We start from the raw sequence: 21,024 nt of genomic DNA on the forward strand, positions 1-21,024 counted from the left end.
TTCAATGCATTGCTGTGTAAAACTTCTCTTTTAATTGTTTCTAGGTCTTTTAGTGATATGACAGGCATAAGACCACAGTTTGGTTAATTGATGGTTTGACCAAAGTTTGTTGCAGAAAACTACAAAGTACATTGATTTATTACACGAAGGCAAAAGTATCTCGATATATAGAATTATTTAAGTGGAATTATATTTCTTTTTATCATTTTCAATTTATAATAGATTTTTAGTGAAATTCACAATGATTATATTAGAAATATAATTTATTTAATAGAGACTTGTGATTATATAACAGAAGTTTAGAATGGAGTGTAAAAAATATAATAGTGAAAAGGATAGAAAATTTTGAATCAGCTTAAAGTGTCAGAAAGGTTTTTAGCTTCTTGAAGCCAAGGAGTATCACTGTTACATTGTATCCCCATAAATTAGCCAACGCTTGAAATATAACAATGTTTAATAAATCCTTGTTGATTCATTGATTATAGGATATTCATCCATTCATCATGAAACATTGAACAACAATTTATTAACTCATACATTGGTCAAAGTCTTGAGGGTGATACATAATTTGTTGCTATTTTTTAGTTGCGTTTGACTCTGTGAACCCATTTGGCATTTTCTTGGCAAAAATACTGGAATGGTTTGCCATTTCTTTCTCCAGCTCATTGTACAGATGAAGAAACTGAGGCAAAGGGGGTGAAGTGACTTGCCCAGGGTCACACAGCTAGTAAGTGTCTGAGGCCAGATTTGAACTTGGGAAGATGAGTCTTCCTCATTCCAGGTTCTATCCACTGAGCCACCTTAGCTGCCCTCACCATCAAACTTAGAATTTGGTATGAAGCTAAAACACATATATAACTGTAATACATAACATTCTAAAAGTATGTTTAAAAATTGCAAGGGAGGAAGGGCTAACTGCCAAACTCACTGATTATGAGATGATAGGTGGAAGTGATGAGTCAAAGCTAATTCCATGGTTGTGGACATGGAAGACTAAGTAAATAGTAGCACCATAGACATAAAGAGTCAAGTCAGAAGCAGAAATAAGTTTTAGGGGGAAATATAGTTAGCTTCATTTAGGATCTATTGATCTTGAGATGACAGTAGAACATCTAGACAAAGATGTCCTGGTGACAACTGAAAATGTGAGTCTGGAGCTCAGAAGAGAGTTGATCAATAATGTGAATAAATGAGGCATTTTTAGTCCTTTCTAGATTCTATGAATTTGCTCAACACAAGGCTTCAAGGGTCAAAGGAAGTAGCAAAGGAAGAAGCAAGGGAGAGTGGCTCTTATAAGTGTTCATGTTCTTATTTTGATAGCCTGAAGTCCATTTCCAAAGAACTCTTCACTATCACTCCTACCTAAGTCTCTTTCTCCTTCTTCTGCTTTCCTTCTTCCTTACTTTGCTTTTTTTACCTTTACTTCATTCTATTCTTTCATCCTCACTTCAAAGGGAGTGTGAGAAGTGTAGGCAGGGCGATGGAACGTAATCAGAGCTGAAGTGGAACTGCTCCTGTTCCTTTTTTCTATATCTCTAACCTTGCTTCAACCAGTTGGTAATGACCTATTTCATTGCTATGTAACCATTGTGATACGGGTTGGGGGGGGGAGGGTAAAACCACTAAAAAGTGTCATTAGATGTTGTCATTGTGTCCAAAGATTTATTTACACACATAAGTGCCCCTGTAAGCATGTGTATCTTAACTTTAAACCATGTCTCCATGGATAATTGGCTCTTTAACCACATCTCTATTCTGGTCACTCAAGAGCTGTAGGGAACAATGCAACTGAGGATACTTGGCCTTAAAGTAAAAATAACACTCTCATTGAATGGCTTTGCTGAATCCATCATTAAAATGCACCACTCATCAACAGATACACAAGTCAATTTATAAGTGAAAAGAGTAGCTGTTCATCTGAGAATAAACACAAGGACAGAAGGAATTAGAGCAACTGCTAAAATTGAAACAGAGAAATTACTGTAGATAGAAGAACAGTGGCAAATTATGCCATTTGTATTTTCAGACATGGGTTTGCAAAGACCTGTGCAGAATTTTAATTTTGGAATAGCATATGAAAATATATTTCAGTGTTACCCATCTGCAAAATAAAGAAGTGGGCTGTCTCTTATGGTAGCATGCAGCTAAGTTTCCCATGCTCTTTCACCATCATTCTGTTGTTTGGTGGTGGACAGGAATTTGAAAACTAGCTGGAATTTGTGGTCTTGAAGAAGAGGTGTTTGTTTGAAGGGAAGGGGCATTTGTAGGAAAGGATGGATCTGAAGATCGTATCTGAGTATTGAAAAAAGGTAGGGAAGGTAGAAGTCACAGTAGAACTGGAGAATCAGCCCAAGCAAGAATAGAGAACAACCAGGATAAATGTACCAAGTTGGGAGATGGAATGTCCTGAATGAAGAATCACAAATAGGTCCGTGTAGCTGGATTATAGACTGTGTAGAAGGGAGGGAAGCATAACTAGAATGTAGAGGAATGGTAGGAAGGGCCCAGATTCTAAATGGTTTTAAATGCCAAACAAATTTATATTTGATCCAAGGTTAGTGAGGAAGAACATAGGCAGACCTGTGCTTTGGGAAGATCACTTCGGCAGCTGAGTAGATGGATTGAATTGAGCAAAGACTTGAGGCAGGGAGAATAATTAGAAGGCTACTGAAGTAAAGGAAATGTGATGAGGCTGTGGCTATATATGTAGAGAGAAGGCCAGGTATAAATGGGATACTGTGAAGATGAAAATGACAAAATCTGACAGATTTTAAATGTGGGAAGAATGTAAGTACAGAGTTGAGGACAATGCCAAAATTTTGATCCTGGATGAATGAGAGGCTAGTGGTGCCCTTCACAAGAGGAAGAAAATTGGAAAGGAAGGAGTAAGCAACCAATGCTTTAAAAAAAATACTATTTGTTGGGGGCAGCTAGATGGCACAGTGGTTAAAACACTGGTCCTGGATTCAGGAGTACCTGAGTTCAAATTCAGCCTCAGACACTTGACACTACTAGCTGTGTGACGCTGGGCAAGTCACTTAACCCCCATTGCCTGCAAAAAAAAAAATTACTATTTGCTAGTGAATACTGACTGTTTAAATATTACTGTTAAAAATGTACAAGGTTGTATACAACTGAATTCAACATTAAAAGCTATCTATTTTTATGTAAGTATAGTCATTGTAATTGTGCTAGCCTAAAAATGATCAAAAAATTGTGTCATAAAAGATGATGTTTCAGTGAAACCTAGAAAGAATTATGTGAACTGATGCAGAGTGAGGTGAGCCGAATCAGGAGAATTTATACAATGACAACACTGTAAAGACAAAGACCTTTGAAAGCCTTGAGAACTCTGGTCATTGCAATGACAACTCATAACTACAGAGGGCCAGTGATGAAGCAGGCCACCCAACTCATGACAGGTAATGGACTCAAGATGCTGATTGAAGCACATAGATTTTTTGGACATGGTCAATATGGAAATTTGTTTTGCATGACCATGCATATTTGTTACAAGGGTTCTTTCTTATTTCTTCCTTTTTTTTTCAAAATGGCATGTTAACATTCATGAAATAACAAGTACTGACATAAAATTAATTATACTCTATTGGATTATAATACAAGGAAACATTTGTAGCATTTTTTAAAAAAATATTTTAGTGAGGCAATTGGGGTTAAGTGACTTGCCCAGGGTCACACAGGTAGTAAGTGTCAAGTGTCTGAGGCTGGATTTGAACCCAGGTCCTCCTGACTCCAGGGCCGGTGCTCTATCCACTGTGCAGCATTATTTTTTTAATTAGCAAAGAGAAAACAATATACTTTTCTAAAAGTTTGTGACTCCACATCTTCCTAAAAGGTAGCTCATTGATTCTACTGTATTAAAAGAGCTACATTCTTCTAACCAATATTTTGGTTCCTTGTACAACATTGCTGTTCAGGTGCATAATTAAAGTTACACTAGTTGCTGAAGAACTAAGACTTTGATAGGTCCATGAACTTCTCACTATTGCTCATATAGTGTCAGTCCAGTAGTCGCTCCATGCCTTTGCTCAGAGAATAAGAGTTAAATATAAGAAAGCGCTGCAGTGTGTATTCCTAAGTGAAGATGCTAAGTGGCTTTGATGAAATGTATTAATTGGTATCGAGCATGCTAAATTGGAGATGAAAATCTATTAGATGGCTTGCATACATTATGTATATATTGGTAAAAAGATAGCTACCTAGACAGAAGTAGAGTTTGATCCTGAAATTTTGAGCAATCCTGTAACCGACTGAGCTTTTATGAAAGAATACAGAGAAATTGTTAGGCTATTGTATAACTATTGTATTTTTTTTCCCTCTGGAAGTTAACATTAGCTGAATCTTTGTGTTGTGGCCTGAACATTGTTTATCTAGGGAAATCTTGCGAGAAAATTATCACCACTGTTTATTAATAATAATGAAGATAATTACCTTTATTTGTTTACATTGCCTCCCTCTGGTCTTTTCGTTATTTAAAAAAAAATCTTCATTAAATGTTGGATAGAACATAAGAGAGCAACAAGATTGTTTATCTTTTTAAAAAATACATACATACATATATATATATATATATATATATATATATATATATATATATATACACACACACTATGAATACTGATTCTGGTCATATGGAAAGCAATACTAGAAATAATATTTTATATTTGTACTTTACTTTATGAAACATTGTCACATACATTGTCTCATCTGATTTTAATAGTCTTATCTGTTTTGTGTACCCATTTGTGCCAGGTTTGAAAATCACTTCCCAATCATGTAAATGCCCACTAGAGACTTTATGCCTTAGATGTAATGTGTATTCTTAGACTTAGTCAAAATAGAGGCGGCCAAAAATGGAATTGCCTAGCATTAAAAACTTGTGTGTTTTTAAAATATGTTTGTAAAGTCCTATTTTAAAAATTCTATCCTTAGCTCTTTCTCTCTGTTCGCAACCTGGTTGACAAATCAGGCATTAATACCCTCATTGTGAAATTGAAAAAATTGAGATAGCAAAGTGAAATGAGTGGTTTGAAGTCATTTCAGCTAGTAAATGACAAAGCCAGCACTCAAACCCTGGGATACTTAGCCTTGGCCCAGTGTTTTTTCTAGCTCATCATACTTACATGTCTCCCACTCATGGGCCCAATCCCTACCTTCCTAGTCACACTTTTAGATTCTTTAGTGATATCAAATGAAGGTGCCAAATAGCAATGAAGATTGTTGAAATAAACTTCAGGGAAGATAGGTGGTAGAAGCATTATAGAAATGAGGAGGAGAAGCTGAATTGAAATGCAAAGCTATGGCCCAAATAAGTGATTGTTAATCCAGCATGAATTCTTATCATGTGTGGAAAATGTGTCTATAAGAACATACCTCTGTATGGGCATCACTAGTAATGACAGAAAGGACTGTATTAAATACTACATGTAGCCAATTATATGAAAATACATTTATATGTACATATGTGTACACATATATGTGTGCATGTGCTTGTTTTATTCCTGAATTTTGTGAAGGGCTTTGTTATATAAAACCGAATAGAGTTAGATCTAGAATGACCTACACAAGGCCATGTAGCTATCTTCTCACCAATATTTGTACTATGTATTAATAACTATGAGACTAGCCAATAGCTGAACCAGTTCCCATTTTTCCTCTCATTCAATCAAAATGTCCCAGGCCCTCACTGTGAAGATCTAGAAAAAGAGAGAAGAGATGACACCTGGCTGCCTCAGTATTTAAAATGTTGCAGAGTCCCAAATGAAGACTGAGTGGTTGGAAACCCTCCATAGCCCCCCAGAAACAGATTCTCTCAAGCATAAATCCACAAAAACTATCCTCATGGAGTCCTTGTATATATGTTCATATTAGTGAGACTCCCAGAGAAGTTCTTCTTGGAGGACCAAACAGGTATCAGGGGTTCAGAGTGTCATACCTTTCTTTAATTAAAGACTGGCTTACTATGCAATGTTTCTTAAAAGTGAACCAAAGTCACAAGCCTGTCACCTTTGTGACTCTAGGCAAATGACAACCTCTCGGGGCCTCAGCTGCTTCATCTGTAACTTTAGGAGGTTGGACTAAGTGATCATTGAGGGCTCTTCCAGCACAGCAAGTTCTGTGATCTTGGGATTATATCAGGCTGCACATGTATATATTTTTTGTGGGGCAATGGGGGTTAAGTGACTTGCCCAGGGTCACACAGCTAGTAAGTGTCAAGTGTCTGAGGCCGGATTTGAACTCAGTTACTACTGAATCCAGGGCCGGTGCTTGTTATCCACTGCGCCACCTAGCCGCCCCACATGTATGTATTTCTGTGACCAAAAGGAGTACTATAGTTCACATAGATAAAGAATTAAGAATCATGGAGGACTATTCACTTGACTCACCTTGTCAAAGGTTAATCATGATGCTTTCTTCCTGCAATGCAACAGCTTCTCTTGCCAACACAAAGGAGATGATGAAAATGGATGTTATATCAAGGGGTTGGCAAGTCTTTAGATGCACTGGTCTAGTAAATAGATTACTAGACTGACTGCCACAGCTCTAATCCTGAGTTTATTACTGGCTTGCCAAGTGACCTTAGACAAACCATTTACCCAAGCCTGACAGAGAAATGTCACAAAGGCCTCAATCTGTAAAATGATCTCAATCCCTTGCCATATTCACTCCCAGCATGATGTCAAAGCATCTAAAGGCAGTGAGTAACAGCTGCTGAAGAAATGGAATTTCTGGAGTTATATTTTACATATTTATCACAATTCTTTTTTGCCTAAAGTCTCCTTTTTAATAGAACCTGATACTATGAGCCTCTGCTATTTTCCATGGATGATTTAATTTCTTTTTGTTTTTGTAACTCAAAATGGGGACTGTTTATGTTGGGGTAGGGGTTACCTGCTTGAGATCCTTAATGTGCTCTGTTCTTCTCTAGGAAAGGTGTGCCTGAAATGTAAATATTAGTATTTAACTTGTACCCAGTGTCTCCCGTATTCATGTTACAGAACAGAAAACAACATATCAATTCCCTTGCATGCCAGAGGAAGAACTGAGTTCAGTTAGGGATGGTGACAGTGTCAAAGGAGCAGCCTATAATTCAAGGTAGAAAACATGTTCTCACCCATACTTGTTTCAGTACAAAGGATTATAAATTGTATGAATTTAAATCTTTTTTTTCTTCTTTTAGGAGGTTGTGTCATGATAGCCAAATTTAATTTCCCTGTATCTCAGTTTCTATATCTGAAAAGTGTAAAAATAAAAAATAACCTGCCATTAAAGGTTTTATTCTAGGAAATAAAATTGTAAAATCATAAAATTAGATCACTGAGGGATCCTAGAAATTTTAACCCCCAAAATGTAGTTTGAAATTATGTATAAAATCAAACCCTAAATCCCTTGACTCCAAATTCAACATTCTTACCATTGTTATTATTATTTTTCATTGCAGAACTTCCTTGGATCACCCAATTGGAGCATTCTTATTCAGCATTCCATTGAAGTATGTAGTGGGCCTGCTTCCTTGTTCATATAATAAAGGGGCCTTTCTACTTCCACACACAAACTTCAGAACAGGGACAGATATCACCTGATTGTTTCTGGTTAGCCATGGTGACTCAGGAGCTCTACTTTGTGGTAACAAAAAAGTTTTTAATTGCCTACTCTTTGAAACTCTGTGGAAAAACTAAGTGGGAAAGGGGAAGGAAGACGGGGACCTACCCTTATCCCTCTTCTTCTACTGGCTTTGAAATGTAAGGATGACTGAGGCTTAGGTGGAAAACATGAGCCCTTGGTCTTCTAGGGAGATCCCTGTCTCCCTACAATCTGCCTTTCATTTGTGCCTTATTTCTTTTAGTGTAGGACCTTGTCATATTTCAAAAGGAAATTTGCATCTTCTCAGTCCTGAGTGCCCAATCGGGAGAGTAGTAACTTCCTAGAATAGTTGGGGCAGCAAGAGTAGCAGAGGCAGACTAGATGAAAAAATACAAAGTTGTTCTCAGAAGGAGATCACCAGAAAGAGAGAACCTACTTGGCACTGATCAGGAAGTACTCAGTGGAAGTTGAGCAGCTCTTAAGAGGATCTGTTTGAAAATGTCCCAAAGAAGTTTGAACATTAGCGCCTTGACTTATTGTAACTATTCTATTCTTTTTACTTAGCATTCCCCTTTTCTCTGTGGGAATAAAAATACCTGTTCCATACTTTTCATATTTTTATTCTGGGCACATTTTTAACCTCCTCCCTCCCTTTGCTGAAGAGGACTCCTTAATCTCAAGACAAAATTAGATTTGTTCCTTGGGAATGAATGTTTGAAGATAGGGGGTGGAACTGAAGCACTGGGAGCCAACTTTTCCTATAGAGAAGACAGACAGTCCCAGGGAAATGAAAGCAGGGCATACCATGAAGGCAAGTAAAGGACAGGGGTAAGGACAACTTGCCAATTTCTTTCATCTCAGAGACTATCAATATTTCCTCTTTCTTAGGAAGAACAAACATTGTACTCTTCTTTAATAGTAACTTCCCCATTACAGGAAGAAGGACATTTCATAAAAATTTCCAATAATGGGGAATTATCAGCATTGCTAGGATGCTTCAGAAGTGAGGTAAAATTTCTGCAACTGAGTTCAACCTTCATATGGCAATGTTACAAGCTTCCCTTATCATTTTGATTTGAAGGACACCAGAAAAGAGACCTGGATTTCTATCCCATTTGCCATATCTTCATTCTTGAAATCCCTTAAGTTGCTCACTCTTTTGTTTTAAGGCATTCTTAAAGATGAGCATTAAAATAGCTCACATTTATATATTTTTTTTAATTAGGATTAAAAAGCACTTTCCTCATACCATGCTGGTTAAATAATTACTTCAAGTATTATTATTGCCAATTTATAGATGAGGAGATTGAGATTCAGAGAGGTAAGCAGACTGCTCATGCTCACACATCTAAGAAATGGTGGAGCCTGAATTCAAACCTAGAGTTTCTCTCTCTTTGACAGAGTTCCATTTCAAGTGTCACAGCTACCTCCCTGTACAATACTGAGAAAGGGCTTGCATGAAGACATTTTTAGTCATTAATACCTTAGCTTGATTTAATTGACTAGATTCTCAAATTAGTTATTTAGCAAGTCTTAAGGGAATAGGACAGAATCTCAGGAAAGTTTAAATGGGGATTAGAAAAAAATTTAAATCGTGAATATCCTGGATTCTTGGGAGAGGGGGGAACATTTAAAAATAAAATAAAACAGGCCATTGGTGGTTAGAGGCCACTGCTGAGAACAAGGAAAAGGATTTGAATAAAAGAATTTTGTCCTGTGGAATATTTACTGGAAGGATAGTAGAGAGTGTAAAGGGTAAAGCAGGATCTGCTGGGATGACTCTTAGACACAAAACTTCTGTTTATCAAGTAAGAAGAAAGATTTCTTATCCCCATAGACAAACTCAAACTGACTATTGCTCATCTAATTTTGGCCAAGGAACATTAAACTTTTCTTAAATCAACTAATATCCAGCAAGTTTGTATGTAAATGTGGGTGGACTATAGGGGAGGATAGCCAATTGGTCAAGCAATACATTAGTCTGGACTTGAGACTCTGAAGGATCTGGATAGAATTACTAAGATGAAGGAAACCTTGTAACAGAGTTTTCTTTGAGTATCTCCTCAGCATACCTCCCCATTCCCAGCTGCACTTCTGATTTACTTTGTGGAGTTATTTAGGGTATTCTGAAATGATGGAGATCATTCCACAATGATTTGAAGCAACTAAAACTGCAGAAGAGATCTCTAAGTATCCAAAGATCTTCTGGCTCAAGAGGACAGTTTTAAATTCGAAAAAAAAACACTGATTTTATCAACTTTCTCAGGTCCCAGAGGTAGAGGTGAGGCTGTATCTATCCCACTCATGATTCTTAAATGAATTACAGCTGCCATACTAGTCAGAGTGTTTGATATTTTTCTGGATTTCCCCGGCAAAATCAAGAGAAAGCTGTGGCTCAAAATTCTGTATGAGGGTGTGGACCACAGAACTCAGAAACCTCTGCAAAACGTAGAGATTAGTATCCTGTGATTGACTAACTTTGGTCTAACTTCAGGATAGAAAAGAACTTTGAGTGGCAAGCACATGTAAAATTACAATTTTGTCAACATGAAACTCCCAAGAGTATCTTTCTAAAATTTTGTGTTATACTTCTCTATGCCTCTCCTCAGGGCTCCAAAAATTCCATGACACAGACACACAGGTACACACACAAACATACAAACACATAAACACATACACCTATACACCTCCTCCAGACAAATACAGGACAGTGGGCCAGCTGTATTCTGAGTGTTGAATTCTATTATTTTCCTTGCACATCCCACTGAATATTATTTTTATGCAAACCAACTATGTTGATACAAGCAGTATTTATGAGAAAGAAATAAAACAGAATTTAACTCAATGCTTAATGGTTGTTTTGTAATATTTAAGTGACCTAGTGCTTCTGACTTCATTGGATTATAATTTTGAAGTTACAAGTAATACTTAAAGTATCTAAGCATATATAAAAATTTACACTTAGGAACTTAATATGTTGAAATGATATGAAATAAGGTTTCTGTACAGAATGATTTTAGTATGTTAAGAAATGTTATCTTATTTTTAAAAGTGAAACTTTGGGTAAGCAGATTTTTATTTTCCATGATACATTATTGAATTGTTGATATAAAGTGATAGGAGACAAAACACTGGTCTAAATTTCAAATATTTTGAAAGAGGCAAAACAGAAAATATGAAATTTCCCTTTTTTCCCCTCTTTCTTTTCCCACATATCATTTCCTTTGAGACTTGACACCAGAAAATAATTCTTGCACTTATTCATATCTGAGAAATGCATTATCCTTTATAAAATATTATCTAAAATCCTTTCCTGTTCCTACTGTCAGTTGTTATTTGCAAGAATATATGATCTACATGAACAAATATGCTTTAAAATATGTTTTCATTTAAAATTAGGGTCTCTGGAAGAAAGATACTTCTGTGATAATCATAATAATGTGATTAAGATTTATGTTAAAATAAGATTATGTTTGGTTGCTACAGCATTATTTTCAAAATAGGTAGGCAAAAGTTATTGATAGGAATGGTTTCCATTAATTTTAAGGTAATATCTATTCTTCATCTTTTCAAGGGAATTAATAATTTAATGTATTTAAATTTCATATTATAATAATTCTCCTTTCTATAACTAATTGTTAGATGATCACTCCCCTAAACAAGACCCAGAGAAACCTCTTTTCCTATTCAATCTTTCTTTTTTCCCCCTTTACTTCCCCCTTTTCCCAGAATTGTGGTACTTCCCAGTCCTATTTTTCTAGTCCCAAATAGGCAGCCTCTAGCCTAAATTCCAACACACCAGAACATATACACGAATCCTTATGGAGGAAATTAAACTAAATAGCCTATTACTATAGCAACCTCATGCTAGGAAGCATTACCGTTAACTTTATATTTTTACCAGAAAGAACTCTCTTTTTTTAATGACCCCAGCTATGTACCTAGGATCAGATAAACCAATAGCTGCCATTACTTATAGACAAGCCACTTAGAGTGTATCTCTGAACAGATAGTGCAGGGTAGAATCATTTGCTTTTGTGTCGTGAAAGCAGGGCAAATGGAGTAGCTTGAGAAATGAGAGGTCAAGGTCAACAGCTGGAAAGTTTCTTCTTTCTTTCCTATGATGTTTGATAACCATAAAAATGCTTTACAATATGACTTTACCTTATATGCATCTACTCTATATGCCAATGTCAGAGAGTAGCTGTGAGGGGAGAGCACAGAGAGGAAATTTAGGACTTAATGAGGTGGTTTTGGTTGTTAAGTATGATCTAAGATTTTTCCAAAGATTCTATCAATCTAGTGACTATCCTATAAGACTCATATAATGAATTAAATATCAGGCTTATACCTTTAACAATGAAATGCATCAGAAGTGAAAAGGAATATTTATCTCTAAATTGTTAAAGAATGTTAATTTTTGAAAAAAAAACCCCATACATATTCACCTATACATGACAGAAGACAAATGGGTATTTAAAAAAAATAAATTCTTAATTGACATCATAGGCTATTACTTTATACATTTTCACCCTAGGTTTTGCTTGAGTTTTGTATGCTAATAAACATTTATAGAATCAAAGAGTTAAAATTGAAGCCATAAAATGCTTCTTTTTTTTAACTCAAATATTCTTATAACATAAGTTCTTATCAGTGGACTGCACTGTACTTGGCAAACAAGCCTTTTTACCTTTTAAACAAATAATTCATTAGGTAATTAAATTCAAGTGAGATTACTCTAATTAAATATACACTGCTGTTGAATCATAATTTCTATGTGGCCTAGTTAAAGATGAACAATCTCTTATTCCTAACAAAAAAGAAAGCTTTAAAAGAATTCCCTAGTGCCTGGAATAATAGATTTATACACCACCATACAGAGGTCATTTCAAGAAAGAAGAGACACCAAACACAACATAAAGGGACTTTTCATGTCTAGAGATACTAGAATTTCAGGTTTTATTGCTCTGAGTTCTATTAAAAGACTTAGTGGAACCGAGGAGGAAATCAAAATTATCTTTCTAAAAGACGATAAGTTATATAAATATGTGAGCTAACAGAAAGGGTCTCTGAAGGTATTAGTTATGCATAATTTCAGATGAGTGCCCTATGAGGCCTCAAAGGGAAGAGTGCCTGGTGAAATGCTCTGAAGGTTTACACTGGCCAAAATGAGGAAGGACTTTTGCAAAATTAAAAGTAACTTTGTAACCAATGATGTGCTTGCTATATGTCCTGGTTCCCTTTAATAGCATTAAGAGTTCAAACCATAAAGACTCTAATCTGGAGAGGAGAAGTTCCTGCTCTCCGCTTTGATCTCTTTCCTCTTGGCTGTTTAAAGCTGACAGTTTGGCTGAATGGCATTCACTGCTTTCATTTGTAAGACATGAGTTTCCTAGTGTTCCAGAGCTAGCAGCTACACCTGTACTGCAAGAATTTACATTGCATTGCTCCAGGATGGCATTGATTTGGGACGGGTGAAATACAAACACAAACTAATTAAAAACTGCATAATGCAGCCCTACAGGAACAAGGTAGAAAAACAAATAAATACAACTGCAGCTGGCACAGCAATTGTGCCTCTGCCCCCAAGCAACAGTCTGGTGACATAAAATTATAAACCTTAAAAATCTCACATAATTGCTGTTGATCATATTGGAGACATAATGGAAATGATTTTGTTAATTAAGGATGAGTTTATAAAATATTTACACGTTTGCCTCACACACATGCCCTTCACTTCCTTGTACACTTTATAGAAGGATGCAGAGATCTATAGCTCTTAATGTTGATCTATCTCTGTGTAGTCAATTCGTCTTGGCTTTACATTAATTTTTTTTTTTAAATGACTATCCCCAACAGAAAAGGCTTAAAGGGTAGTTTAGTAAAACAGCCTATTGCCTTTTGCAAAAAATGGAGGAGGGGGAGGGAAGGAGGAAGGGAGGGAGGGAGGGAGGGAGGGAGGGAAAGAGAGAGAGAGAGAGAGAGAGAGAGAGAGAGAGAGAGAGAGAGAGAGAGAGAGAGAGAGAGAGAGAGAGAGAGAGATTCTAAGTACGCAGATGTTTGGCTTTTTTTTTTTTCAATTGAACCTTAGGTTGTGATTGCTCTTTTCTGATAAGAAAGCTGCTTCTGGTGATTGAGTTTCGTTTAACCATGTCCCCCCACCCCGCTATCCCCAATTCGAGGATTCTCCCTCCCCCTTCTCTCCGCTTGACTCAGCTTTCCTGGTTTGGTATTCCTGTATTTATATATAGAGATTTGGAGTGCATAGTTTTGCACATGTATGCATGTTACTGTACATACATGCATTGCAGGAAGAAGTATCTGCATTATCTATAGCTACGCAAATGTAGAGATTTACTTTGAGAAGATCTCCAAGGTTTTCTTGGGACGTCCTCGCATCTCCCTTAAGGTGAACATATGTGAAGAAGCCATGAAGAGCCGATGACCAGTTTTCTGGGAGGGCGGTAGCTGCATCCAACATATAAAGGAGAGTGAGAGTTGACCCAAAAGAAAAGGCATACACACACACACACACACACACACACACACACAGCCCCCTATATCTCTTCAATGAACAGAGAAGGGAGGGGATACTCCGCCACTAAGTAGAACCGCCTCGCCCCTCCGCCTGTAATTGTTTGACACATGCCTTGTTGTCACAAAGTGGGGTGGCTTCCCAGACCCTGCTGAAAAAAGGTGCAAAGTAATAATGAGTATTTAACAAGGCTCATAAATCAGGGTTGATGAGAAGTGCAGCGTGAGGCTCAGAACTGGAACCCACAGGCTGGAGAAGGGCCTGGCTCGGAGGGGAAGTACCCAGGGCGAAGGGGTGGGAAGGAGAAAAGGCCCGGACCACGGTGAGCATCTGCGGAGGCGCGCCAATCCCAGCCCCCAAAGACTGGGGCTCGGAGGCTCGAATATCTTCTGGGTTAAAGTATCAGAATCGTCATCAACATAAATAATAACACTACTTGTGAAAATGAAGTCAACTGACACTGAGCTGCTTCTCTCTTCCTCCTTATAATCTAGGCTCTATGAAATGAGTGCCTTCAGCTCCGCACCGATGCCTCCCTGGGATGAATGGACGTAGTTGTGCCTTTGGAATGGGAGGTAGTGAAGCTGCGGTTTCCCCCAAATTAGTGTAATCCTCCACATCAAGGACTGAAGACACTAGCTTAGAAATCAGCCGAGAATTATTTCCAAAGATTTTTTTTTTAAATCAAGATGGAGCAGGGGTGTTTCAGGGGAATGGTGATTTAATTTTTGTCTGAATCTTGCACAGAAAAACGAGAGAGAGAGAGAGAGAGAGAGAGAGAGAGAGAGAGAGAGAGAGAGAGAGAGAGAGAGAGAGAGAAGGACTTGAGCTGCCAACCGAATGATAACCGTCATTTGTTTTCTCACTAACAAGCACTAAGGAGGAACAAAAAGGATTTGGAAAATAAATCTTTATAAAAGCTATTTTAACCGTATCAGCGGGTTAGGAAGGGGTGACGAAGATCCATTAGACAGACAAAATAGAAAAGTCACTACACAAATTAACCCCTCCCTCACAAATATTAAAAGAAAAACTTAATTCTAATAAGTATTAAGCTATTTTGCTCACTGAGATTTCTCCCTATTTCGTTCATCTCCTAGCCCCCAGACCCTCTTTTTCTTCACTCCCTCCCCCTTCCCAGCTCCCTCCCCCACATTCATAATGTGTAGATACATATATGTACGTACATATTTAACATGCACGAATGTAGGTATGTATCTTTGGAGAAATCACAATGTGGACTTGTAACTCAACATATATCTAAGTCAACTCCATTCTCAAATTGTGCTCTGCTAAGCATCTTATTCTCTCCATAGTTAGGTGACTTCTTTCAACATCTCTGTCATCTCCATTTGAAGATATTTTCAACGGTTTATCACTGCCATCTCCAGCCCTGCACATTTCCAGCAGGTTATCACAACTGCCAGTCCCCCCTCGCTGCTATGTTCTGCTGATTACCGTCAGTGCCCTCAGACGCTGGGTGCCGATTCCCAGCACTGCAATATCCACTCTTAGGACATCTGGAGCAGATCAAAATCATTGACTTCATTTTTAGTAGAGCCAGTGTTAGAGCCTCACTCAGCCTCTCTCTTCACTCAGACCTTTTAGTCAATGCCTGCAGAACCAGCCTTTAGTTAAAATTCGGCCAAGCAGCGACCCCTATGTCTGGATTTGCATTTCTTATCGGCCCTCAATCTTAAACGGATTTGTTAATGAGAGAGAGAGAGAGAGAGAGAGAGAGAGAGAGAGAGAGAGAGAGAGAGAGAGAGAGAGAGAGAGAGAGAGAGAAGAGAAAGAAGAGAAGAGAGAGAAGAGAAGAGAAGAGAAGAGAAGAGAAGAGAAGAGAAGAGAAGAGAAGAGAAGAGAAGAGAAGAGAAGAGAAGAGAAGAGAAGAGAAGAGAAGAGAAGAGAAGAGAAGAGAAGGAGGAGAAGGAGGGGAAGAGGGAGGAGAAGAAGGAGAAAGAGAAGGAAGAAAACGTTTTGGCTTATAGATACAATCTTGTGAAACTGGGAGGAACAACCTTATGCAAATTTCTGAGGGTGGTGGGTTTTTTGGGGGGCCATTCTTTTGGCTTAAGTGAAATTTATCTATTCTCTGATCTTTGAATTATAGGAGATTTGGGTCAATTTATTTTAAGTACTGTACAATTTATCTTAAACAATTACAGCAGGTATAATCACATTTCAGTCCAGAGCTGTACTCCATTTTTCTCTCCTAGAATATGTGTTCATGAGCTCTCCCGTCAAAAGGTGACTGTCTCTCTGTTCTTCATTCTGGTCTCAGTTCTTTTTCAGTGTTCCCTCTTACTGATTGTTCTTGTGTTTAAAACGTTTTGTTAATGAATTGCTATCCTGTTCTTAGAATGGGGTGAGGGGATGGAGAAGAAGATCAGATCTAAGTTAAGAGGGCATTCAACCAATGCAAATACTGGATGTCAAATATAGTTGGTGGGATTTTCTCCGGTTTTTTTTTTTAAGCTTAAAGTTTAAAACAACGCCAGCAATATAACAGAGGAGCAAAGTTTTTTTTTTTAATAAATTTTTGGGATCTCACTTTCCTTGTCCTAACCCCACTAGACTATTTGAAGTGTAATTAATTCACACCCATTTAAACATTTTGCTTTAATAAGGGATGCATGGGAATTTGAAGGGGGAGGATACCAGTTACCTTCCTTTTAGACACTTTTTTTTTTTTGAGCTGAGGGAGAAATCGCCTCTCTCTAATACTTCTGAGCCTTGATTTTTCTTCTTTTTGCTCTCCCTCTCTCTGTCTCAGCTAGTTGGTGGTGATCTTGATGGCAATTTTCCTATCCAATCTGCTTGGTTGCCTAGCTTTGACCATGTATAGTTGCCTTTTAAAAATCCAAGATCGGGGAGGGGGGGGGGGCAGTGGAGGAAGAGGCAAATTGTATAGCTAGGGTGTGACCCCAGAATCTGCTACACCATCTATTAATTGAATCTCAAATTAGAGTTCTTAGCATAACAGTCCCCAAAATCCCAACTTGTCTTTCCATATGGATAAAGAATTAAACATATTTGGAAAGATTGGCCACTGGTGCCGTCTTGATGGACTGCCACACCTCAGTTAGCTGAACTAATGAACAATGTGCATTTTGGCCTGCAATTGAAGTTTGTAAAGAACTGTCCAAATAGTGGTGAGAAAAGGTACACGTGATACAGCTTTGAGCTCGAATTTGGACACCATTGCTATTATTGTTAATGCTATTAATGTTCTTATTAGGTGTTGATAGCAATAATAATGGAGGGGGGAAAGCCAAATGCTGTATCTTTTTGTTGCTAGATCATCAACAATAAAGATAAAGACACCCCTACCCCCACTCCCAATTTTAAAATGCTGAATAATGCAAACCCATTAATATTCTAAAGTGAGAGTAAGGTAATAGCAAGAGAAAATGGGGGGCGGTGTAGTAAGGAGAAGGTTCTTCTTGACATCCTTAAATTGAGGGTCCTCTCTAGATTCACATTCCACCTAGATCTTTCTTTAAGGTTTCAACATTGTGTTGTGTTGTTGTTTTATGAGGTGAAAGGCTGTGTGTGTATGTGTGTGTATAACAACACGTGGGATGTTAACCTCACCTTTATTTACCTATCATCTTGTAATGGGACACTTCAGTTTATTAAAATCAGCGATTTTTCAAGAATCTTTCTCCGTACTAATATTATTCCCCTCTCCCTTTTGGGGAAGGGGGGGGGGGAAGGTGTCACGGATGGGTCTTTGGAGGTCAAGAGAGAAATGTGGGAAGGGATGGGTGGGAAAGAAGAGGGTAAATTTCCCTATGAGCCTGGAAGGGAAAATAGATTTACTTCCCCTCTTGAGAATTATTCCGACTACAAGAAAGAATTTGTGTCAGTTTCAGGGGATTTCTGGAGAGTGAAGGGGATGGGGGGAGTAGATTAGCTGGAGCTATGGGAAAACAAAAACGAGCCAGAAGAAGACACTCCTCAGATCAGAGAAATTAAAGCCCGATTATACCACTGGTAATTAGTAATTACTATTATGGGCGTTATTATTGCTAATTACAGGCGGTAGATCCATGTATGTCCTCCAGCCAGAGAGGAGGAATTGGGTGCTTTAATTATTCACCATGGAATCACCAATAAGCTGGAACAGGCTACTGGGTCTCTAAAATATAACTGCTCACAGTTGGTTTGGGGAAATTAGCATGACTCTTGAAACTCGCACCAAGGTCTTTTTATTCCAATCTTGTCAGTAAAGGATTGAGTGAATTAGAAAACGCACCCTCAGAAACTGAAGATCATTTGTCCTGCCTTAAAAGTTGGGGTTTCCTTTGAGGAAAACAATCATGCCAGATCCCGTTCTTTAGACAGAATACAAAATAAAGGGACACGAAATTTCAGGGTGTCCCCGTCCCCACTAGCACATACAGTACAGACTAAGATGCCCTTTTGGTTGTGGGAGTGAGTGGATCCCCCTTGATTGTGTCTTCTTTGCTCTCCTTGGTAGAGGAGTAACTTGGTACAAGTTGCCAGACACTAGTGTAGGTGAGGGACCTTCCTGGGGCACCACATGTTATTAATTCGAATTTTGGACACTGTGTGAACACTCCCGGACCCAGGGGGGAAAAGACAGTTAAACTAAACAGAATCCCACGAGTTTTCGACTTAAACTTACGAAAGTATTACAGCTGTGAGGAATGCGAGGAAGCAGTCAAACGAGAATGGGAATGAGTGAAGTTGATTTTCTTCTCCCTTTAACTTTATTAACAGAAAGTCACAGTTAGAAAATAAGGTATTTTTCCTTTCTCTGTTCCCTCCCTAGGACAGTTATTGGCAAAAATAAGGATCCCCTCCCCCACCGCCCACCCCCGGCAAAAATACGCAGAGCTCAAGTGTAGTCCTTTCTATGACAATCGGGACTCTAAGGCTATAAGAAGGGGAAGCGGAGGGGGGGAGGGGGGAAGAGAGAGAGAAACATCATCCGGACTTCCCTGGATCCGATTCAACAACTTGAAGCAAATCCCCAAAATTGTAGATTCTCTGATGAAACCAAGGTTGATCTAATCAGTTCACTTGAGAGATGACTAGAAAGAAAAGAAGAAGGGGAGGAGGAAGAAACTCGAGAGTGGAAGGGGGAGGGGACAGAACTGGTTAGGACTTAGAAGGTGGGGGGAGTTGACTAAAGGAGAATGGATGAAAAGGGGAAGATGAAAGAAAGAACACGAACGAGAAGAAAAGAGAGGAGGCTATAGAAGACGAAAGGATATTAGAGGAGAAAAGAAAAGAGAGGATAAGAAGGAAGAGGAGAAAGAGAGAGAGAGAGAGAGAGAAGAAGAAGAAGAAGAAGAAGAAGAAGAAGAAGAAGAAGAAGAAGAAGAAGAAGAAGAAGAAGAAGAAGAAGAAGAAGAAGAAGAAGAAGAAGAAGTAGTAGTTGTTGTTGTTGTTCTGGGCGACTTCCTGAGTCTTCTAAGGCTTACAGTGGAAATTCCAAAACTTGGTTGAGCAGGCAAATTCACTTTTAAAATACCGAAAATAAAAGGAACAAATGATAGCCCAGTTTTAACTAACTAGTTTCTCTAAAAGGCTGAATCACTAACTCAGAAGAAAGGAGGGAATCAAACTAATGCTTTATCTTATGTTGAATTTTTTTCTCTACTTTTTTCACCCTCTACAAGTCAAAAGGCAATTTTAAGTATAAAAATATTCGATTTGGAATAGGGACTCGAGAAGCACCTTCAAAGTTTGGACAATTTGGAAAACATTCAGCGAGGATATTTTTCCGGATCCCAAGTTACAACAACTAGTTTGTTTGCAAAATTATCTATTAGTGACGTTCCGAATGTTATTGAAATGCTGCCGATTCTCACCCTGGTACTATCAAGAGATATACAATTATTGGCATGATGATCGAGGTCTATTATACTAAAAATTTCTGGGAAATGCTATAAGGAGAATTTTGCCTTCAATAAAACTCTCTCTCTCTCTTTCTCTCTCTCTCTCTCTCTCTCTCTCTCTCTCTCTCTCTCTCTCTCTCTCTCTCTCTCTCTCTCATCTTCCTCCCCTCTCTTTTTTGGTGGCAAGTTGTTACCAGTCAAGAGGCTGTAAAGCCCCTCTTCCTCCGACGGCCACTCTCATTTGTTCCCGAGCCGACCGACGACAAGGGGGACTCAGTGTTAAAGGTGGAAAAAACAGCAGCACAGTTGTTTTTGTTTAAAGGGGACACACTAAGGCTGCAAAACAGCAAAACCCCAATGTTGGACAGCTGTAAAATCGTGTAGACAGGTTGTCATACAGCAGTGGGGGCTTTTCTGAAAGGAGCCCATTGCTAAACATTAGATACACACTCACAGTGGAAAGTGGCCCAGCCAGGGCTGTACACCACGTGTTTCACCCAGGGAGAAAGGGGGGGGGGGAGAGAAGGAAAGCGAGGGTGAGAAAAGGGGGGGGGAGAGAGAGAGAGAGAGAGAGAGAGAGAGAGAGAGAGAGAGAGAGAGAGAGAGAGAGAGAGAGAGAGAGAGATTGAGAGAGGAGGAGGAGGAGGAGGAGGAGGAGGAGGAGGAGGAAAGGCGAGCCCGGGGCGGGGCTTGCAGCTCAAGTGGATGCCAATCAAAGCATCAACTTCAAATTGTATCTGAAAGATCAGCCTAGGACCTAAGGGCAGACACATCAGTTGGAGCTCAATTGTTGATCAGATCACATCTAAGGGATTTAGGAGCACAGAAGATCCGAGATTTGAGGAAAGACACCCCATTGAATCTATCCACTCCTCCACGTATAGATCGCAACACAGACCTTTTGACTGAAAGAAATAAGAAAGAAAAAGAAAAAAAATCTCTCCAAATCTCTCGTCTAGATTTGAATCCTATTACAAAAGCAAAATACGTTTTTCCCTTATTTTCTTCTAA

At 38.4% G+C, this 21,024-nt stretch overlaps 1 long non-coding RNA gene across 1 annotated transcript in view; it reads right to left on the reverse strand.

Annotated features, from left to right (window-relative positions):
• Positions 1-21,024, reverse strand: part of LOC122737991 — a 196,067-nt gene that overhangs the window by 174,811 nt on the left and 232 nt on the right. Inside the window, exons 2-3 of the long non-coding RNA XR_006354621.1 lie at positions 18,795-18,877; positions 13,964-14,073 (exon numbers count right to left, since the gene is read on the reverse strand). This is a non-coding gene — a long non-coding RNA (uncharacterized LOC122737991). The remainder of the gene's footprint in view (positions 1-13,963; positions 14,074-18,794; positions 18,878-21,024) is intronic.

Source organism: Dromiciops gliroides, chromosome 1 (assembly GCF_019393635.1).
Source record: "Dromiciops gliroides isolate mDroGli1 chromosome 1, mDroGli1.pri, whole genome shotgun sequence".
Classification (NCBI taxonomy): Eukaryota; Metazoa; Chordata; class Mammalia; order Microbiotheria; family Microbiotheriidae; genus Dromiciops; species Dromiciops gliroides.